At 46.8% G+C, this 22,257-nt stretch overlaps 1 protein-coding gene across 2 annotated transcripts in view; it reads left to right on the top strand.

The window, feature by feature from the left end:
* The first annotated feature begins 19,526 nt into the window (after positions 1-19,526).
* The window catches only part of SHPRH (SNF2 histone linker PHD RING helicase), a 98,602-nt gene continuing 95,871 nt past the window's right edge, over positions 19,527-22,257 (top strand). Inside the window, exon 1 of one of the 2 annotated variants that reach the window (XM_075924375.2) lies at positions 19,527-19,742. The gene's annotated coding sequence lies outside the window, so the exon portion shown is untranslated. The remainder of the gene's footprint in view (positions 19,743-22,257) is intronic. The other variant, XM_075924373.2, reaches the window with a different exon arrangement.

Genomic DNA, 22,257 nt, shown 5'->3' with positions numbered 1-22,257 from the left:
TATGTAGCCATGACTTACCGGCATTTATACTTCCTGATTTGTACTGCCTGATTTGTTGGTACAATCATATAGACGTGCACACAAGACTGCACCTAGAAAATTAGAGATTAGATTGAAATCCTTTTAAAAATGAGGTCCACTGTGTTATAACAAATATTTGATAGCACACGTGCATTTTACATCTTAAATAGTCTACCAGAAGCATGAAAAAAATCTCTGGTACATATGTTTCTTTTTATTATTTCTTTTGCTTATACTCTTCATTCAGTGCAGTCTTGTTGACAGAAACTGCACCACTTTGACTTTCTAGCTAGGATAAGCATTTCTTGAAGCATTTAATTACTCAGGATTTGGCAGAATTTTTACTATGTCTCTTTTTTCTCTCTATGTTTACAATGTGCCACAATAATATGGGAAATGCAGAGACTGATTCTTTCTGGTGACTTCAAACTTCATGGAAATGATGTATTTTCTGAGGCAGCTTAGGATTTCCTAGCTCTCATAATGACCATGGGCCACTGCTTTAACTCAGACAACTGGCCATAATTAGGATCTAGTTTTAGATTTGGACTGGTGATTAGGCAATTGGATCTTCAGCCTGTATCTTGGACCAACCATTACCTCCTTAACTTTGACATTAGAGCTCTTCTCTGCTGTGAGAGCGAGGGATATGTTTTGATGGCCTGTGCTTGACTAATTTGGAACCAGAAAGGTTCTGGAGTAGACCTGGGGAAAAACTTAGGAGTAATAATTTGTTTGCCAAACAATGCAATTTTAGGTTGACTAAAACTATTCATGACTTTATATGAAGCTAAACAGTTTCAGTAAGTTGAAAAGAGTAAAAATGTTAAGGTACAAACCAAACGAAAAGTTTCATTGTGATCCAACACACTTTGTTTAGGTTTTCAGGAATTTTGACAAAAACAAAGCAAAGGATTCACAAAATAGCAGTCAGAGCAAGAAGAGGAGGAGGTGGTTGGAAGCTTGAAAACGATGAAGTTGAAGAAATGCAGCAATTTCAGAAAATCAGGCCCCTATAGGATGTCTCAAGTTGGACATACAAAAATGAGGCACCTAAAATTATTGATATATTTTGAAAATGCTGTTCAGTAACTCTAGCAGTGGTCTTGGTCTATAAAATGTGAAAAAGAAAGACTGAAAATTAATACATTCTTAAGAAAAATACCACACTTGGGCACATTTAAAGACCAGTTTTTCATTTTGTTTGTGTGTAACAAATGATTAACAGTAACTGATGAGTTATTTTTAAAACTTTCCTGGGTTAGCAATGGATAAAGTGAGGAATATCAAAATAGTTCCAACAATGAGTAAACAGAATTTATTCAAAAGAAAAAATCTAAAGTCATTCAGGCACTTGGTTGTGCTCTGCACAAAATGTAGAACTCACTCAAGTCTGTTGAATTAAAGCAACATTATCTCATAGTTTTGTTATATGCTAATGCACTGATACTGTCTCTTTAAAAAAATTCCAGAGGCAATTTTCTGATAGCAACAGCCTGTGTTTTTATTCCCCTCTTCCCTCCAGTAACGGCTTGTAAAAAGCCTCTGTTTCATCGGCACTGGAAATCTGCTGTTACAGGAAACCTCCACTTTTTAAATTAACCCAACTGAAGTACCTAAATGGTTCAAGTGGTTTGATGGTAATTGATAGTCAATGCAACAAAGGACAGCTGCTGAATTCCACGTGTCTATTTAAATATGTTCAACTAACACATGTTAGCTAAAAATAAGACATCATCATCTTTCATATCATTGTGCTTCTTGTTTTCAAATTGTACCCGCAGTTAGTTTCTCTTCATTCCATTTTGTACAAATCACAGGTAAATTGACTTGTTCGCAGATTCATCTCCTCCAGATTCATAGTCTGCTTTTTTTTCTAAACTGAAATCACAGTAGACCGAGTAAACAAATTCATGTATTCCTGTTCTTACACTCTTTGTTTAACACTATACAGCCCCAACTCAAAACATGAAAGCACTTTATACAGTTTTGTCCCTATCTTCTAAGCACCCGTCATCTATGTAAAAGACCTATGCTGACTGCTTCTCTTTTGTTGCTGCATAAAAACAAATAGAACAATAATACAGCATATAGGCCCTAATTCAGAAAAGCATTTAAGCATGTGATTAATGCCATCTGTTTTCCGCAAAGCCTTTAAGTCTGTCCCATCACAATGTTCATTTTTTTATGAAAGAGGGAAAGAGGTGAGAAAGGTACATTTTGCTTCAGTTATCTTGTCTGTTATTAATTTTACTTGGTCATCAAAAGCCGCATGAATACAGAAATAAAAAACATTTCTGCAGATCAAATACCCAAATACAGCTATATCAGGGAAAGCTGCATATGTTTTCCATGCACCGAGATCACATTTTCAGAGAACCATATTATCATAGGATTGGAAGAGATCTCAGAAAGTCATCGAGTCCAATCCCTACTACTGCATGTATTTTTCTAGCTGAAGATCCCAAAGGTGTAGTGAGAGAGAGAGATCTTGTCTTGTTTACCACTTCAGGAAAAGTTGATGCTACACGACCAGTGTTCGTGTTGGCTTTATGAAGATTCAAAATGCACGTCTGAATAAGTTCTAAGGTGATATTACAAAGGAAAGGACTAACAGAAGACTCTTAACATATTCTAGATTGTAAATTAGGATGGTTAGACTGTGTCAATCTCCCCCCTCCCCACCACCACTTTTAAATATTCTTTTTGGAGATTTAAACATGCATGTGAATAAAAAGTGTTATTCAATTGATTTTTTATTTTTCATTTTATATTATAAGCCATTGATTCTGAATGCCTTTTCTGGCTTCAAAAGATTTATGTTGTCATGTTATTTTATGGGATCATTTAAATTATTACACAAAGTGTAAAACAAAGCATAACTAGGGCTGCCAATTAATTGCAGTTAACTCACAAGATTAACTAAAATTAATCACGATTTTAAAAATTAATCATGATTAATCAATTTTAATCAAATTAAAAACTAATTGATTACAAATATTTGCACTGTAAAATAGATAAACAAAAGACATAGTATTTTTCAATTCACCTAATATAAATTCTGTAGTGCAATCTTTTTATCATAAAGGTGCAACAGACTAATGTAAATATTTTTGTTATAAAACTGCACTTAAAAACAAAACACTGTAAAATTTTAGAGCCTACTTTTCCATTCAGTCCTACTTTTAGTTCAATCAATTGCTAAGACAAACAATTTTGTTTATATTTATGAGAGATAATGCTGCCTGCTTCTTATTTACAATGTTACCAGAAAGCGAGAACATATGTTTATATGCAACCTTTGTAGCTGGCACTGCACGCTATTTTTATTCCAAATATGCTAAACATTTGTATACACCTTCACGCTTTGGCCACTGTCCCAGAGGAAATGCTTCCATGCCAATGACATTTGTTAAAAAAATAATGCATTGATTACATTTGTGACTGAACTCCTTGCAGAGAGAACTGTATGTCTTTGGCTTGGTTTTACCTGCTTTTTGCCATATATTTTGTAAGTAGTTTTGGCTGATTACTCAGCACATGTTCATTAAGAACAATTTCACTACAGATTTGACAAACACAGATACCAATGTAAGATTTCTAAATATAGCTACAGCACTTGAACAAACGTTTAAGAATCTGAAGTGCCTTCCAAAATTTGAGAGGGACAAGGGACATGCTTTCAGAAGTCTTAAAAAAGCAACACTTGGGTGCGGAAATTACAGAATCTGAACCACCAAAAAGGAAAATCAACCTTCTGCTCCTGGTGTCATCTGTCTCAGGTGATGAAAATGAACATGAGTTGGTCCATGCTGCTTTGGATTATTATGAAGCAGATCCTGTCATCGAAGGGCCAGATTAACTCTCCTGTGGGCCTGGAGCCACTAGATTTTGTGGGGCCCCTGTATACAAGCCTTTTTCCTAATTTAAAACAAAGTGACCACATGGAGGGTGGGAAGAAAGGCTCAGAGCTTTCCCTATGTTCCAGGGTGCATAGGAATGAGGGGTTAAGAATGCAAGGAAAGAGCTCCAGGCTAGAGAAGAGGCTTTCGGTGTGGGAAGGAAGGCACGTCTATACTTACTGGAAAATCGACACTCCAGGGGTCGATCTCTGGCATTCAATTTAGCAGGTCTAGCATAGTATAGACCCGCTAAATTGTACACTGAGGGCAGCTCCCGTCAGCATCAGGTATTCCTCCTTTTTCAAGGAGTAAAGGAGGCTGACGGGAGTGTTTTCTCCCATCGGCCACCCACAGTGTGGATGCTGCCAACTCCAGCTACTCATTTTGTGTACCTGGAGTTGTGTACCTTAAGCCAACCTGCTGGATCTAGTGTAGACCAGCACAGAGTGAGGGCTCCAACTAGGAGTCCTGGCTTTGGTGTATAGCTGGGGATGAGAGATTTGGGGTGAGGATGAGGGCTCATGGAACTCATGGGGGTAGTGTCTGGGTCGGAATTAGGGTGCTGAAGCAAGCTAAGGGTAGGCACAGGATTTGGGGTCTGGAAGGAAATTAAGGGGCTCAGGGCTGGGGCAAGGGATCGTGTGCAGCATGCTTACCTTGAACAGCTCCTGTTCGGTGGTGCAGCAGAGCTCAGGAAGGCTCCTGGCACCACACCACTCTCAGAAGCAGCCAGCATGTCCCTGTGGCCTCTGGGGGGAGGGACAGGTGACTCCATGCAGATGCTACCCCCACAGCACCAGTAGGCCACAGTTCCTGACCAATGGGGGTTGCGGCGGTGGCATCTCCAGGCAAGTACAGCATTCGGCGCTTCCCTCATCACCACAAGACAGTGCTCACAGCTCCAGCCCATTGGTGGGGAACTGAGGCTCAGGGGTTCTGGCTTACAGCATGGAGATTTGCTTGCTATAACAGTGCCATGTGAATGCCTGTCCTCACTTTTAGGTGACATTGTGAACAAGAATTGGGCAGCATTATCTCCTGCAAATGTAAACACACTTGTTTGTCTGAACTATTGGCTGAACAAGAAACAGATCTGTGTGGACTTATAGACTAAAGTTTTACATTGTTTTAGTTTCATGCAATTATTTTTGTACATCATTTTACATTTGTAAGTTCCACTTTCATGGTAAAGAAATCGCTTGAGTGTACTTGTATTAGGTACATTGAAAAAGACTATTTCTTTTATTTTTTATAATATAAATATGTGTAATCTGGATGCCTAGCTCCTGGTGAAGCCCCAAAATTATTCATGAGACAAGGAAAGACAGATATGCAGCTGCCTAACTCAGGGCCTGGGCTAATAGCGGGGGAGGAGGGGAACAGAATTGCCAGGCGCCTAGACCAGGTAGAAAAGTCTGGGCCTTCAGTGGAAGGGGTAGGGCATAGCTATCCTTCCTCCCCTCCCCCCATCTACCTCGCAGGTCTTCAGCACTGCCCAGAACAGACTGCTTGATGCTCCAGTGGTGATTTAAAGGGCCAGGGTTCCAGCCGCCACTTCTATTGCAGTAACAGCAGCAGCCAGGAGTCCTGGGCCCTTTTGTCTCACTGGGCCCTGGAACAACTGCCCACTTTCTCCCCATCTATTGGCAACCTGTCTAGTTGGCATGTTCAGAAGGAACCTATGAGATAAGGTCTCATTCAAAATTTAGCTGAAAGAGAAAATGTTCACCTTCTAAAATAGGACACTCACCTGGGCTGTGGGAGACCCATGTTCTATTCCTTCCTCTCTGCCAGAAATAGGAGAAAGGATTTGCATAGAGGTTTCCCATCTCTCTGGAGCATGCACTAACCAGTGGGACAGTCTGATGTGGGGTTTCCTTAACGTCTCCTGTTGAAGCTGTTCCACTGCAAATAAATAATGAGAGAATAGTGAGATCTAGGAGACTAGATCCAGGGTCTCATACCTCCCAGGTGTGTGCCCTAACTACTGAACTATAACGTTATTCCCAGTCTTTCTAGCCCTGTGGCTATTTAATTATTATTCTACAGTGGAAGCAGTACAGAGAGAGATGGAGATTTAAGTTCTGTATGGATATAATGGGCCAGTCCTATTACATTATTCCACCAGCCCAAAGCAGCTTTAAACCTGGTTCAGCTAGCTAGTGGAGATTTCGGCAGTGTAGGAGGATCCTCTTGTCATGTAGTGCTGTTACACAGATTCCTATATCACCTTATTTCTCCCTCCCATAAAATATGGTATAGACGGCACAACCCATTGACTTGGCTAAACCCATGTGCTAGAACAGTCCCATGGGGCCATCAGCCTGTGGCATAATGTACAACAACGCTAATTTACAGCAATCCAGGATGTTGGAGTCATCATAGATCAAGCCCTTGGGTAGGAGATAGGATAAAAGTGTTTTAAAACAACTCACAGCCTCCTCCTCTGTGGTACTAAATACTACCTGTGTGCAGCTCAGTACCAGGCCCAATAGCTTAGTTTAGCATCTAAGTCAGAATTAAAACCAAAATGTTGAACACTGTGGAATATATATTACTATTCTGTACAATTGGGTGAGTATCCAATGCAATTATCAAGACTGGTTTAGAAATGAATTTAGAATGGTTAATTAAATGTAAGACTATCCTAAAAAAGCCCATTATTAACCTTCCTTTCATGAAGCCACACTGATGTCTGAACTAATTTTTGAACCAAAAACTTATTCAGCCTAAAGGACAATCCCTTTGTAGGCAGTTTCCAATCTGTATTAATTAACTTGATTAGCCTGTGATGTGAGTACTCAGGAGTCTCTTTGAAACTCCATACCTTTTTATGAGAAAGCAAAATAATCTCCTGGTACATAAATGGAGCTAATATATTTTCTATGACAGAAAATGTGATGACTAAATTTAATTTTGTAAAAAGAGACCGGCTGAAAAAAGCCACTCCTATGAGATTTTAAAGGAATTAGAGCAACATTTTCATCTCCAATCTGCACTACAAACTCCTCCCTTATCCACAGAACTGGCTACTGAAAAGTGCTTGTCCTTAAGAGAGGAGAAAGTTTGAATTTGCTGAATATTTTACAGAGTTGGGACTTCGTTCAAATCTTCCCCTCCAGAAGGGATGTGTTCTGGCTGTACAAATGGAGATAGCATTACCCTAGAGCCGTGGTCCCCAACACGGTGCCCGCGGGCGCCATGGCGCCCGCGGGGGCATTTGCATGCGCCCACCAGGTGCTCAGGGCTGGCCTGGCCCCGGGCACATGGCACACGGTGAGCGCCGGCCCCGGGCGCGTGGTGCTTGGCGGGGGGAGTGCCGGCCCCGGGCGCATGGCGCTTGAGGGTGGGGGCGCCAGCCCCGGGCGCACAGCTCTTGGAGGGGGCACCGCCCCCAGGCGCGTGGCTATGGGGGGCCCCGCCACCCACCCCCAGGCATGCGGCTATGGGGGGGGCCGTCCCCGGGCGTGCAAGTGTCCCCGCCCCCTGGCGCCTGGCGGGCGAACGGCCACGCCCTCTGGCGCCCGACAACCTCAAAAGGTTGGGGACCACTGCCCTAGAGGAATTTACCCTTGGGAGAAGGCAGGTAATGTTTGTGCCACCATTTGACATGGGCGTTTCCCTAAAAGAGGGGAGCTGTAGATTGTTGTTGAGTGCTCAAGAACCCTAGAGCAAGTGTGCTAAATTAGAACATGCCCTCCTACCTGCAACATGCTGACTGTGTCATTTCTAACATTTTCCTCCATATTCATCGAGTTAGATCCTCATCTTCACATTCCCCAAAGCAGCTTTGAAATTGCACATAAATTGATATATTGGGCCTAAATTCCCTGCTAGTTTCCATTATTTTTATTGTTTTGGTTGGTTTGTTTATTGACATTGTGAATGCATGCCAGCTTTTCCCTTCATGGATTTCCTTTACTTGCAAAGGGAGCTGTTTAGCTGTTGAAGTACTTGGAGAGAATCCAGAGAGACAAGGAAGATAACTCATATCAAGGATTATTAAAGCAATAAAAGTGTCTTATTTGAGTGCTTAAATGCTGAGCCTGATGAACGAATAAATGAAATGAAAATGTGTCCTTTAATGAGTATACTCATGTGCAGCAGCAGTTCTGTAGTTTTAATGAAGAAGGAACACATCAGAATTCTGAGCTGACTGCTAAAAAAAACAAGATCTCACTTCAGCTAAGCATTTAAATGGCTCTCTGGGATTTAAGCACAAGCTTTAGTGCTTTTCTGAATTGGGGCCTAAATAAAATATTGAATAGAATATTTACCTATTAAACCTTGAGTTAGAAAGATAATTAAGAATGTGCTTAATTTAAGCATGAGTGTACCCACTGATTACATTAAGACTACTCAGATGTTTAAAATTAGGTGCATGCTTAAGTACCTTGCTGAATTGGGGCTGAAATCAGAGATTGTAACTGTAGGTCAAGCCTCAGATATACAAGTAAAAGCTAAGTTGCTTCCCACTCAACTGCCTCCCAGTTAATGCTGAGAGGCTAGGGATCAGTTGATAGCTTGTAGAGTCAGATCCTGTGCTTCACTTAGGACTAGATCAAGATTTTCTTCTCTCCTTGTGGTTTCCAGAACAAGCTGCTCGAAAAAGGAGTCATTTATGGTGTCTAGAAATTTTATCTCTGTATTTTTTCCTGGGGCATCAGCCATTCAGGCTTTCTCTTCACTATACCGCTTTTAATGACACTGCTAAAAGCTGGGCAGCATAAACTCTGTTTGTCAGCATATTTGCCAACAAAATATTTCTGCTCCCCTCCTCATGAATGGGGATTGCATTGTTCCTGCTGAGAATGAGTGGTTTACACCACCACTTGTTGTGGCAAAGCTTTTGTCACGGGGCATGTGGATGGGACATGTGAACTAAAAATGTTTTGTCATCCAATTGCCCGTGTAGACAAGGCCAGAGTCAAAATGAGATGTAACAATGTGGTAGCGGTAGCACCCAGGTCACTAAAGTAATTGTATAACAGAGAAATTTACAGACTTAATTGGAAGAAATTAACCTGGTATGAAGATTGTTGGCACTTAAGGGTCTTGGTTTGGGATAATAAGCCCCATAAGGGGAAGATATAAAATTGACAGGAACAGGAAGGGGAGAGCTCAGATCACGAGCTAGGTATGATAGAGAAAGCAGGGTGGGAAGATCTTTTTTACATTTGCCTTTACTGTGTTCTGTAGTGCCTGGAATCTAAAGAAAAATGATACCCCTTGGGAAAATGGACTGTGTGTATATTGTAAGAGCACAGGCAGCCTAGCATACCAGATAGCTGAGAGAGCACCATGTGATGTGAAGATAGTTGTAATTCTCTTTGTTCTGTGTTTACAGCCTCTATTTTCTCCTTGAGCATTTCACAATCCCTGTCACCATTCTGGTTAGGTAGCCGGTAGCATATTCTTACTGCTATATCATTTTTCAAGCATGGAATTTCTATTCATAGAGATGGGTAGTACATCACAAACAAAGCAGAGTCCTGGTGTGAAACTTAGAACATTACAGAAACACTGCTAAAACCCAGCAGGCCTGGTTCTCTATAATGTTACATTGATTTTATTAGTTTACATTAGCTCTATTGAAGTCAATGAAGTTTCACTGACGTAAACTAGCCAAAAATATTGAAGAACCAGACCCAGCAAGCTAATGGCTTTTATTATCGTTGGGAAACACAGTTTGAGTGCCAATAAATGCACCAACACATTGTGTTCTCCTTATTATCACATTTCAATAATCTTGGATTTATAAAGATACATTCAAAGGCATACATTAAGGCTGCCTCTAGACTAGCATGATTTTGCAGAAATACTTTTAACAGAAAAGTTTTTCCGTTAAAAGTATTTGCGCAAAAGCGTGTCTAGATTGGTCCCGGAGTTATCGTTACAATGATGCGCTTTTGCGCAAGATGCTTTTGCACAAAAGCAGAAGCCTGGAACCATTTTGAAGAGGGCAAAAGGGCACCAGCCCTTTCTGGGGGCGGGGGCTGGAGCTCCTTTGAGACACGTGCTTAAAGGGATCTCCCTGGACAGCCTTTTCTCTCCTGCTGCGTGTTATAGGATCTCTTGCAGGGACTGACAGCCGTAGCAGTTTTTGTGGTTGCCCTCTGCCTTTTTGGACACCACTGCCTTTTGCCTTTTAGTGCCTTTGCCTGTTTTTTTTCATCTGCCTTATTTTTTGTGCCATGGAGCCAGAGGTGGCCATGTGCCTGCTCTCGCCCCTTCTGGCCATTTTGGAGTGCCTGTAGCTGGTGCCCCAAGCTGGTGCCCTCCTCTTCCAGGACCTGGAGGTGCAGGTCGCTTTGGACTCCCTCACCTGGGAGGCCATGGCGTCCCTGTGGCATCCCCATCCCAGCGTGGAGAGGCCACTGTGGAGACTGGACACCAGTACGGACTGGTGGGACCGGCTGGTCCTGGGGCAATGGGACGACCAGCAATGGTTCCAGAACTTCCGCATGCAAAAGCAGACGTTCCTGGAGCTATGTGCCTGGCTCGCCCCTGCGCTCCAGAGAACCACCACCCTGCTGTGGGCACCCATCCCCGTCAACAAGAGGGTTGCCATCACAGTCTGGAAGCTGGCTACCCCGGACAGCTACTGATCGGTGGCGCACCAGTTCGGGGTGGGCAGATCGACCGTCGGTGTCATCGTGATGGAGGTAAGTCCCGGGGGAGTGAGGTGTGGGGAGGGTGCTGCACTCCATGCCCAGGGGCAGCCAAGACTCCAGTCTGGGTCACCCAGGGGTTTGAGCCATCCCTCCCTTGCACAGGCCTGCTGGGGGGGGGGCCATGGGGCAAGGGGGCCCTGGTGTGTGTGTGTGTGTGTGCGTGAGCACAGAGGGCATCACGGGGGGGGGCAGCAAGGGAGCACACACTCACCCTGCCTTATGTGATGTGTTCCCCTGTGTTTCTCTGCACCCTTCTGCAGGTCATCCATACCATCAATGACATACTGCTCCCGAGAATCATCTGCCTGCGCGACGTGGATGTTACAGTGGCTGGCTTCGCTACCCTTGGGTTCCCCAACTGCGGGGGAGCCCTGGATGCAACCCACATCCCCATCCATGCCCCGGAGCATCGAGCGGCCCATTTTATGAACAGAAAGGGGTACTTTTCTGTCGTACTCCAGGCCCTCGTGGACCACCGTGGCCGCTTCCTGGACATTTATGCAGGCTGGTCCGGCAGGGCACACGACTCCCACGTCCTACGGAACTCCGGCCTGTTTTGCAGGCTGGAGGCGGGCACTTACTTCCCCCAGCGGGAGTTTACTGTCGGGGATGTGCCTATGCCCATCTGTGTCGTGGGGGACGCGGCCTACCTCCTGCTGCCCTGGCTAATGCGGCCCTACATGGGGCGGCCGGACCAGAACCGGGCCCGGTTCAATGACCACCTCAACCGGGCCACAATCCAGTGGAGTGCGCCTTCGGCCGCTTGAAAGCCCACTTCCGTTGTTTGCTCACCCATCTCATGATGGGTGAGCGGAATGTCCCAGAGGTAGTGGCCGCGTGCTGCGTGCTCCACAATCTTGTGGAGCGGAGGGGGGAGGCCTTCCTCCCCGCATGGATGGCAGGCGAGGGCCAGGCCTACGAACAGCCCCACACAGCTGCCATCTGCCAGGCGCACCAGGATGGGGTACACATACGGGAGACCCTGACGGACATGTTCTCCCAGGCCCCATAGTAGGGTCGCCTCGGTCTCCCTTTACAATCCCCTCCCCTTGCTCCTCCCCTTCCCTTACCTCCCAATAAACACCAAACACAGGTTTTTTTTAACACAAACTTGTAAGTTTTTATTTACAATGGGGAGAGGGAAGAGACCTTCAACTGGGAGGGGGAGGAGCTACTCCTGGGAGGGGTAGCCCCTGCGACTGCTCCTGCGTGGGCGGACCTGCACATGGGGGGCAGGCTGAGTCGGGGCAGGCAGCACGGGGTGGTGCGCAGGAAGGGCAGGGGCAGGAGGGACAGGAGCAGGAGGAGCCATTGAAGGAGGGGGTAAGGGCAGTGCTAGGGGAGGGATGGCGGGTGCATGGAGTAAGGCCATGCCATAGTGGATGGTATGGCCAATGTGTGCAGTGAGGGTGGCTAGTGAATCCGCTATGTGGACACACTGGGCCTGGAAGGAGCCCCAGGCCTCCTGGTGCCACTGCAGGTCCGCCTCCACACGCCGAGTGATGGCTGCCTTGACGCGCTCGACGGCCTGCATGTAGTGCCGCAGGAGCTGGTCCCAGTGGCGGAGCTGCCGCCTTGGTGGTTGGGCGGCTGGGGGTGCTGCTGCTGTTGCGGCTGCTGCAGGGCTAGATGGTCCCCGGCTTGTGCTTGGTCCCGCTGCATGGAAGAGAAGAAAGGATGGGTCAGTCAGGCAGCCCAGCCACTGTCCCCACACCTCATGCCCTCCACCCCTGAGCCCAGATGACACCACAGTAGTGTGGCGTGGGCCCACTCGGTTACCCCCCTTCCCTCCCGTGTTGTATGTTTGCATACAGGACCGCCTGTGGAGTAGGATCCTCGTCCATGTATTGTAACCACAGGTCTGTGTCCTGTCCCCTTGGAGGGTGGGAGGGCGCATGTGTTGTGTTAACCTGTGGAACTCCCTGCCGGTGGAGGCTGTGAGGCTTTGGGCTAATCAGTGGTGTTTGACAGGGAGCGAGATGAATCCCCACACAGTGCCTGAGAGCACATCTAGCAGACATGGTCTGGGCTCTCAGATCCCCATATGTGGGATGTCTCCTGGACGGAACCAGGAGAGTGACTGGGGAGTGTACCATCCTTGCAACAAAACTCAGGTGGCCCTAGGGCCGGCCCGAGCGCTTCCTCCCTCCCCCCCCCCCGCTAGCCCTCACACACGTAGCCCAGGGACATGTGTGGCCACAGTGGGGACTTCCCTCAGGGAGCCAGCCAAGGCACCGGGAACAGGCGAGGGGCTCAGTGGGGGCCACACTCACAGGGCTGTGACGCTGCAGTTTTCTCAGGAGCAGCTGGCTGTGCCTCACAGCCAGGCATGGGACAGTGTTGCCGTTCTGCACCCTTGTGGAGGTGTGGGCTCTGGCCTGAGTCCCTGGGGCCCTGGCTGGTTCCAGCCGGCATCCACCCTTCCCCCCTGGTCCTGCCGGATGTGTGTGAGCAGCACGGTCCCAGGCGTGCCCTGGAGCTGCCTGCCGTGGCCACATGGTTGCACGTGCTGCATACTGCCTAATGCTACACAGCCCGTGCAGCTCACATGGCCTGAGTGATGTGCTCTCCCCCCGCCTCCCGCCCTTGTGAGTGCAAAGTGCAACACTCACGGGTGGATCCTTCCCCGGCCTCCGAGGATGCACGGGAGATGTTGGGGCTGCCAGTGGGGGCCTGCAGCGTGTCAGTGCTGGTCTCATCCTCCGACCTGCTGCTGGTGTCTCCTTCCCCCGCCTCGGTGGTCCTGGTGATGGGGGGGCCCATGTTGGTGTCCACGGGGACGTCCGGTCCCTGCGGTTCTGGCTGGCCCAGGATGTGGTGGAGCCGTCAGTAGTGGGGGCAGGTGTCGGCTCCTGCCCCCTGGCCCTCGCTGGTCTGCACATAGCCCAGGCGCAGCTCTTTTACTTTTGCCCGGACTTGCTCCAGGGTCTGGGCTGGATGTCCCTGCTGGGCAAGCACCTGGACCATGCGGTGAAAAATGTCTGCATTGCGGCGATGGGAGCGTGTGTCGTGCAGGGTGTCCTCCTCCTGCCACAAGTCCAGCAGTGCTTCCAGCTCCCCCGAGGACCAGCACGGAGCCCTTCTTTTTCGGCCCCTTGGGGCCTCCTGTGCTGGGGGTGCGGGTGCTTGATCCCCTCCTGGAGCTGCCATCGTGGTCTGGGTGGCGTTGGAGACGGCAGGGGCCGCGTGGCAGAGCTGTGGCCAGAGGTCCCAGAAGGGCTTCTGCCTCGTGGCCTCAGCAGTCTGCGTCTGCCTTTAAGGGGTCTCGGGTTACCAGGAAGTCAGGAGCTGGCTTGCAGCTACGGAGCATCTGAACGGCCACTAGGGCTTTTTTCCGTTTAGCCTGCTTTTGCGCAAAATGTCTTAGCTGCCTGTCTACACTGGCCTTCTTGCGCAAAATCATTTGTGCAAGAGGGCTTTTCCCTGAACGGGAGCGTCAAAGTATTTGCGCAAAAAGCACTGATTTCGGACAGTAGAACGTCAGTGCTCTTGCGGAAATTCAAGCGGCCAGTGTAGACAGGCGGCAAGCTTTTGTGCAAAAGCAACTGCTTTTGAACAAAAGCTTGCCAGTCTAGACGCACCCTAACTTTATAAAGTTAAAGTGTCCTTACTCAAAGGTTCAAACTCAGATCCAGATGCTGCCCTTACTCACATGAACTGCTTAGTAGTCTCACTGAAGTCCATATAGTGACTTGTGTTTAAAGATTTTGCTAGTTCAGTGTCTATTTATGGAGTAAGATTCAACTCAAGATGAGCAAAAAGTAGGCTTGCCAAGTGTCTGGTATTGATCTATACAGTCCAGTATTTTCATCTCCTGTCCGGTAAAAAAATTCAGAAAATACCGGACTCCTAAAATGTCCAGTATTTTTTCCCTGCCAGGAGGTGAAAATACTGGACACCTGGCAACCCTACGACACACTCGGCAACTGGGCCCAACTCATGGCCTTCCCCCCCGCCCAGTCCCCTGCTTACCTGAGGGGGACTTAATCAAGAAAACAAGATGGCCACCAGCAAAAAGCCTAAGGACTTGAAGCAAGGGGAAGCAATGCCTTCCCTGGGTCTTAGTGGTCAACCTCACCCCTCTTGCACTTAAAGGGGCCATGCTGTTTTATTTTATTTTTGCTTACTAACTCTTAGGGTCTTATTTTTGCTTAACAACTTTGGTCTTCCCCCTTTTTTTTCCTCCAGCGTTTTTTATTTTAGGGGGGGGGAGGGTGTTTGGTATTTTTGGTTAAACCATCTGGCAACCCTAAAAGGTAGCTGCGCAAACAAAAAGGTTGCTGCGAGGCTCAAAAGTTCTATTAGTTCTTGATATATGTCTGCTTATTTATAGTGGAAAACAATATCCTCTCTACAGGGCATTGGAAAGGCATAAGGATCTTGCACAAAATGGGGGTTTTGCTCAAAATGGAAGTGGCTATACTGCTTCTTTATGCACAAAAACCCCTTGCGCAAAAAGAAACAGCAGAAAATATCCTATTGATGTTGTGACTTATGCTAATAAGTCCCTTATTAGCATATTTTCTGCTGGAAAAACTTGCAGTGAAGATGTAGCCTCAGGGTATGTCTACACTACGGGACAAAGTCAAATTAAGATATGCAACTTTAGCTACATTAATTGTGTAATTGATGTCAAAGTAGGTAATTTAGCTTTTGGCGCTGTCTACACATCAGGAAGTTGAAGAAAGAATACTTTTCCTTCTACTTCCCTTTCTCCTTGTGAAAGCAGGGTTACTGGCATTAACCAGAGCGCCCCTTTCACTTCGAAGTAGCTGTCATAACTAGACCACTATTTTGAACCCTGGAAGATTGACAGCGGCAGCTTCGATCTTCCTCTGTCGTGTAGATATACCCTAAGGCTATGTCTACACTGGCGCGATCTTGCACCAGAGCTATGCAAATGAGGCTAAGTGTGGAATATCGCAGAGCCTCATTTGCATATCTAATGAGCTGCCATTTTGCGGAAGAGGCTCTTGCGCAAAGAGCTGTCTACACTGCCCCTTCTTGCGCAAGAAAAACCCTCTTGCGCAATGCCGTTACGCTGATTATTTTCAGGAATAGCGGCATTGCGCAAGAGGGTTTTTCTTGCACAAGAAGGGGCAGTGTAGACAGCTCCTTCTTGCGCAAGAGCCTCTTCCGCAAAATGGCAGCTCATTAGATAAGCAAATGAGGCTCAGCGATATTCCACACTTAGCCTCATTTGCATAGCTCTGGTGCAAGATCACGCCAGTGTAGACATAGCCTTAGTGAATATTAGTCTATTTTACAGCAAGATATGACTCTTATTATTCAGAATTTTGCAACTTTTAAAATGGCCTATACAATTCATTAGACAGTTAGTCTTTTTACCCCTTAAATTATCCACGGACATATTTTATATGAATTTATTTTAAGTTATTCAGAGTAATTTTGCAAACATATTTTAGCTCACAGTTTGCCAGACATTGTCCATCATTAATACTGCTTTGAGAATTTGCTATTAATAATTTATTACCGGTTGAACCTCCCTGGTCTGAGAACCGGATCAGTCCCAAACCAGGGAATTTCCTGGACCAGGGAAAGTCAATGCTGGTCCCTCTGCTGCTGACCTCCAGACTGCTCCTAGCTAACAGGCTCTCCTCCCAGCCATCAGCCCCCACTTGCTTCAGCTGCCGTGTCAGGTGCCCTGGCCCTGAACTCTGACCCCAGCTTTCTGGTCTGGCAAAAGTCATGGTCATTCTGTACTGGTTTTTCCCCATGAGTACTCCAACATTGGAGTACCCAAAGGGTCTGTGATGATGCCGGACCATAGAAGCTGCTGGACAAGAGAGTCTTGGACTGGAGAGGTTCAACGTGTATTTCTTAGTCTCTGCTCCCTGATTGGATGATTTCTAGTCCCAGAAAAGCTTGCAAAAAGTCAGTGCAAACAGCTCTGATGTGAATGGTCGTACAAATACGTATTTTCATGAGTACTCCTGGAAAATTCTCTTTCCATAACATTATTGTGAACAAAAATTTGCACATACAAATGTTTAGGGAAAGCAAATAAAAGAGGTCACAAATAGAAGCAAATGTGTGACTTTACTCTAATGAATGTTTGCAGCATTTATTCAACTGTTGTTCTTCTTAGACTTATGATTTAGGAGAGAAAAGCGCAGACTGAACTCTTCTGATATCATTGTATGAATTTATATTGTATGAATCTGCCAATTCTGTAACCTTTATCATGAAACATAATGAGGATGCTATGCAGGTTTGCACTATCAAATCCTGCAGGCTTAGAGCCAACTCATTACTGATTTGGGTGAATCAGTCCAATCATAAAAGGAGACAAGTGATTTGCTTTGAACTGTTTTTACAAAAACAAAACAAAACACAACAGTTCTACTGTGAGACAATCTATGATTAGTTGATGGATCCTAAAAATGTCACTATCCACTCACTATAATAAATGTATAAATGCACTTTTAATTAGTGTGAAAAACAGGACTTTTTTTTCCCATGGAGGCAAGGAAATTTCATATATAAGACAAAGCCCCTAATGCCCAGTGCCAATAATATGCAAATATCAGTTCATCCTAATGTTAATGCATCCATTACCATAATAACTGGGCATTATTTAACACTTAAGGGATCAGTCAGTTCCTTCTGTGGGTGCCCCAATGTTCTGTAATTCCACAGCTAAAGTGGAAAACTGTGGGAATTTTCGGTGTTTGTTGCTCTCCCTCTGCTCTGGGGGTGGGAGAGAACTGCATTTTACATGTCACCAGTTGGGGCCACCCAGGTACCCACTTGAGGTGCCAAGATCAAGGGCAGAACAGAGGTGCAGGTTCCCTGTGTAGAATCAGAAACTGTTCCTGGCTGTTAGCAAAGCAGGGTGTATATATGTATGACCAGCTTTTCCCTGATTTTTCCCAGCAAACAAACATGTTGGGGGAACAATACTGCCCCATCCCAGTGTTCCTCACCTATAGCCCCCAACTTAAACCCGTCCAACACATTATCAATAAACTACAGCCTATACTGAAACAGGATACTACACTCCGAGAGGCTCTGGGAGACAAACCCATAAGGCTGTGTCTACACTGGGCCACTTATTCCGGAAAAGCAGCCGCTTTTCCAGAATAACTTGCCAGCTGTCTACACTAGCCGCTTGCTTTTCCAGAAAAGCAACGACGATCTACTGTAAAATTGTCAGTGTTTTTCCAGAAAAACTATGCTGCTCCCGTTCGGGCAAAAGTCCTTTTCCGGAAAAACTATTCCGGAAAAGGGCCAGTGTAGACAGCACAGTAGTCTTTTCAGCAAAAAAGCCCAGATCGCGAAAATGACGATCGGGGCTTTTTTCCGGAAAAAGTGCTTTTCCGGAAAAGCATCCTGCCAATGAAGACGCGCTTTTTCCGGAAATACTTATAACGGAAAACTGTTCCGTTTTAAGCATTTCCGGAAAAGGGTGCCAGTGTAGACGTAGTCATAGTCTCCTATAGACAACCACCTAACCTCAGGATGATTCTCACCACCACCAACAGGACATTCCACACTAGTACCAACCCTGGAACTTTCCCTTGCAAGAAACCCCGTTGCCAGCTTTGTCCACATATTTACTCTGCTGTCACCATCATTGGACCTAACCATTTCAGTTATAAGATCAAGAACACATATTCCTGCTCATCCAGAAATATAATTTATGCCATCATGTGCCAAGTTTCCATCTGCTATGTATATTGGACAAACTTTTCAGACACTTTGCCGAAGAATCAATGCACACAAAACAGACATCAGTTTCACAAAGAAAAAAGTTTCTTGCCATTTCAACAAGAATGGGCATTGTCTCAACGACCTGATTATCTGCACCCTGCTTCAAAGAGATTTTAACACAAGACTTCAAAGAGAAGCCTCTGAACTGTCATTTGTGCTTAAATTAGACACTTTACAAATGGGACTTAAAGATGCTAATTATCTTATCCATTACAAAGATAGCTTCCCCAATTATCACCTCTAATATCATTATCTCATAGACATTAACCTCCTCTCTTCTCCCCCACCCCATTCTAAAATCTGATTTGTCTATTTTGTGTGTTCATTTTTTTTTATTGTATCCCTATGATATATATGGTCATGCCAATTATCTTCCACAATTTCATCTGAGGAAGTGGGTCTGGCCCACGAAATCTCATCACTTAATAAACCATCTTGTTAGTCTTTAAAGTGCTGCATAGTCCTGTCTTTTGTTTCAGCAAGACCAGACTAAGACAGCTACATCTCTATTACTTTCCTCACCAAGGGGCTGTGAAGGGATGAGGTAAGCATAAGTAGCTGCTGCTTTACTGTGGCCTTGTGCATCCCAGGTGGCTACACAGCCCAAGTGGGTAAAGGGCCCTCTGATGCTGCTCGTCACACGCACCCTCCAAAGGACCCGAAAGTGCACAGAGGAGAGCAGGCAGGAGAGGGAGTTAGCAGCAACGCCAGCTGTTTTGTGCATCCAGGTCAGTTTCTCCAGTGGAGAAACTGAGCACTGGAGGGGACTGCAGGCCCGGGCTGTGGCGAAGAAGTAGGAGTTCGGGAGCAATGGGAGGATGTGGTGCATGGGGGCCAGGGAGCGTGGGGCCCAAGGGCACCAAATACAAGTGCTCCCAAGGCATCAATTTCCCAAGTCCAGCTCTGCGCGGGACATTTGCTGCGGGCATCTCACGGCTGCTGCTGCCTCTCTCCTCCCACCAGCGCCCCTGGGTCCGGCTGTCCCAGGTCAATCCCCCCCGCACTGGCCAGGGCGCGGCTGCCACACTCCCCGCCAGCGCCGCAGCAGCCGCGCCCTGCCGCCCGCCTCTGTGCCCCGGCCTGCAAATCGGAAAGGGCCTCCACGTGGCCACTGCGCATGCGCCCGCGTCTTTCCGCCGGCGCAGCCTCTCTGCGGGCCAGGAGGCTCCCTCCACCCCCCTACCCCCTCCAGCGGGGCGCGCTCCGGTGCTGTCGCGAGTGCGCGCGCGCGCGGGGCTGGGAGGCCGTTGTTTACTGTGGCCTCGGCTCAGCAGCAGCCCGGCAGCGCGGCGGGTTCTCGTGCGAGCGCGGCTGCCCGCGAGCTGCACCCCCGCCCCCTCCCTGCCGGGGGCGCCCCCAGGGCCCTGACGCGGCCGGGGCGGGGCGCTGAGGCGCCGGAGCGGATTTATCGGTAGGTTCAGTGAGGGGGGCGCCGGGGCTGTAGGTCCCTGCCCGTGTCTGCGTCGTGACCCGGCACCGCGTCTGCCCGTCTCCTCCCTGCTGCCGTGCGAGGCGCAGGGCGTTAGGCCAGGCCCCAAGTGGGGCTGAGCCCGGAGCCCAGCGCAGCCAGTGTCCCCTGCGCTGAGCCAGTGATTCTCATGCAGTGAAGCGATGGGACCTTCGGCCCCTACGCCCGCCCCCTTTTGGCTTCGCCGGGCTGCGTTGCTCGGAGTTAGCCTGGCGGCTCTTGTCTCCCTCATTTCTGTAGCTGTGCACCGCTGTGTGGTGCGCTAAAAAAGGCAAGTAAGTGTCCCTGCCCCCAAAGGGCTTGCAGTGTGAGACGTGACCGAATACATTGCAGTACCATAGAACCACGTTGATCCCTGCTTCCCTTATCGGACTGCCCAGAGTAACCAAACCAGCACTGGCACACACCCAGGAATATAAGGTGGGAAACTGACGCTGTCATCCCTAGGTGGAGAGGCTCAGGCTGTCAGTCCTGGGTGGTGGAGCGTGAGTGGTCAGCCAGCAGGAGTCCCAGAGCCCTCCACACTCAATGCTGAAACTTTTTGCTCTTTCATCTGTTTATCTGAATTATGTTTATATAGTCTGGCCCTGATCCCAGTTATACTGGATCAATTAGGTCCCACTGTATAATATGATGCAGGAGAGTGGGGACTGTGAGCTTCACAGCTGGAATGCTTCAAAGAACAGCTGGATTTCAGAAGTTCTTTCAGGGTGGAGTGTGGTTTGTGTATATTTGCAAAGGGGTGTCTGCATGTGTTTATAAATACTACTTCTGTTTGCTCCATATTCGTGCTGTAAATGTGTAATAAGGAAAAATAAAAATTGAAGACTAGTGAGTGAAGTTGTAATGTCAATAACATTGGTACTGCATTTCAGAAGCTGATGAACTTTGGGCAGTATTTTGAGCTATCGAATACCATACATTTCCTTCCACATTAATAGCTTTATTTGGAATAGTACGCTGAGATGAAATTTTATTAGTCAAAAGAAAATCTTAACTTTTGTTTTCATATTCTGTTGATGTTTCAAATAGCTCTTCAGCAATACAGGAAAGATTGGAAACGGATGTTAGAATGTATGACATTGGAGCATACAATAGTAATGTAAAAACATAGTGTAGGACACTGGTTCCTAACCTTTCTTTCATTTGAAGACCCCCAAAAAAATTTTAATGGAATTGTGAATCCCTTTGGAATTCCTAGACATCATCTCCAGATCCTCAGGCGTTCACAGATATGGCTGTAAGTTGGCTCCAGGCACATACTACCCTACTCTGTGCAAGGAGCCAGCTGCTCTGCGCTTCAGGCTTTGCATTATAAACTGGCAGGCTCCCGGCATGTGCTGGCTCTCGGCTGGCCCTGCTCCTGGGGAGCCAGCTACTGCTACATGATGCGGACTCTGCAGTATAACTCTCATAGAGAAATGCAAGGAGCCGGCCAGCAGCCATGGCACGCCTCCAGGGCAGAAGAGTTTAACCATAACAGAAACTGATAAGCTGATGCTTATCAGTTAAGGGTTAAACTTCTACATTGACCATTGATCTAAGAAATCTGAGCACTCCTAAAGAATGACACGAGGGAAAAAACTATGCCCAATTAAGTAAGAAATAATGTGACATAACATACTTTTAAAGATCTTTGCAAATTCAGAAATTCTTACAAATACTTTAGTTTTGTAAATAAATAAATAAATAAATTCTCAATCTGTCAAAGATTTAGCCATGTGCTTTTCTGTGCAGGATTTGGGCTTTATATTGTGGGCATGATTGCATCATAAATAGGGACACTTACAATTATGTCTGGAAAAGACAGATTTCTTTAATTATGTTTGTAATTATGACCTGTATACGGCTGGTTCTTGCAGGTAAAATTCCATGGATTTGATTGCCTTGTTGTTCATGTTAAGTACAAGAATTCTAAAAATGGAATTAGCTTGCCATTGTTTATTCTGTTCTTACAGCTTGCACCCATGGGTGTCCGGTAGCTTAGGCAGGGGTGAAGGCTTTGCCTTCCAAAACCGCCAGACATAGCTACACCCAAACTCCACCCCCAGAACGTTTGCCGAAGGCCCCCAGCAACTGCCTTCCCTGTGATCCAGGACAGCGAGACTGGAACCATGTGCCCTCCTCCCTGTCCAGTGCTCCAGGGCTGGGGAAGCCCTGGCCACTCGGTCTCCTCCCTTCCTTGTGCTTGGGGCCGGGGAGGCTTGCCTTCTCCCCTGTCTTCCCCTCCCCATGGGGATGGAGCACATACTTGCCATAGTGGGGGCGGGGTCTCAGATGCGGGGGCAGGGCAGTGGGTGGGTCTGCTACCCCCAGCCCTACCTCTACAGATCGCCCATACTTGCACCTTTCTCAGTGTTGATACTGATAATCAGTTTCACTTGCAGGTTCTTAGTGGTGCAGTGTTTGAAATTTAATTTCATTAGAATCATCATTAGAATCATTTAATGATTAAAAA

The sequence above is a fragment of the Pelodiscus sinensis genome, chromosome 3, assembly GCF_052426305.1.
Source record: "Pelodiscus sinensis isolate ZL-2025 chromosome 3, ASM5242630v1, whole genome shotgun sequence".
NCBI lineage: Eukaryota > Metazoa > Chordata > Testudines > Trionychidae > Pelodiscus > Pelodiscus sinensis.
The sequence above is the reverse complement of the archived record's forward strand: the minus strand, read 5'-3'. Positions and strand labels throughout refer to the sequence as shown.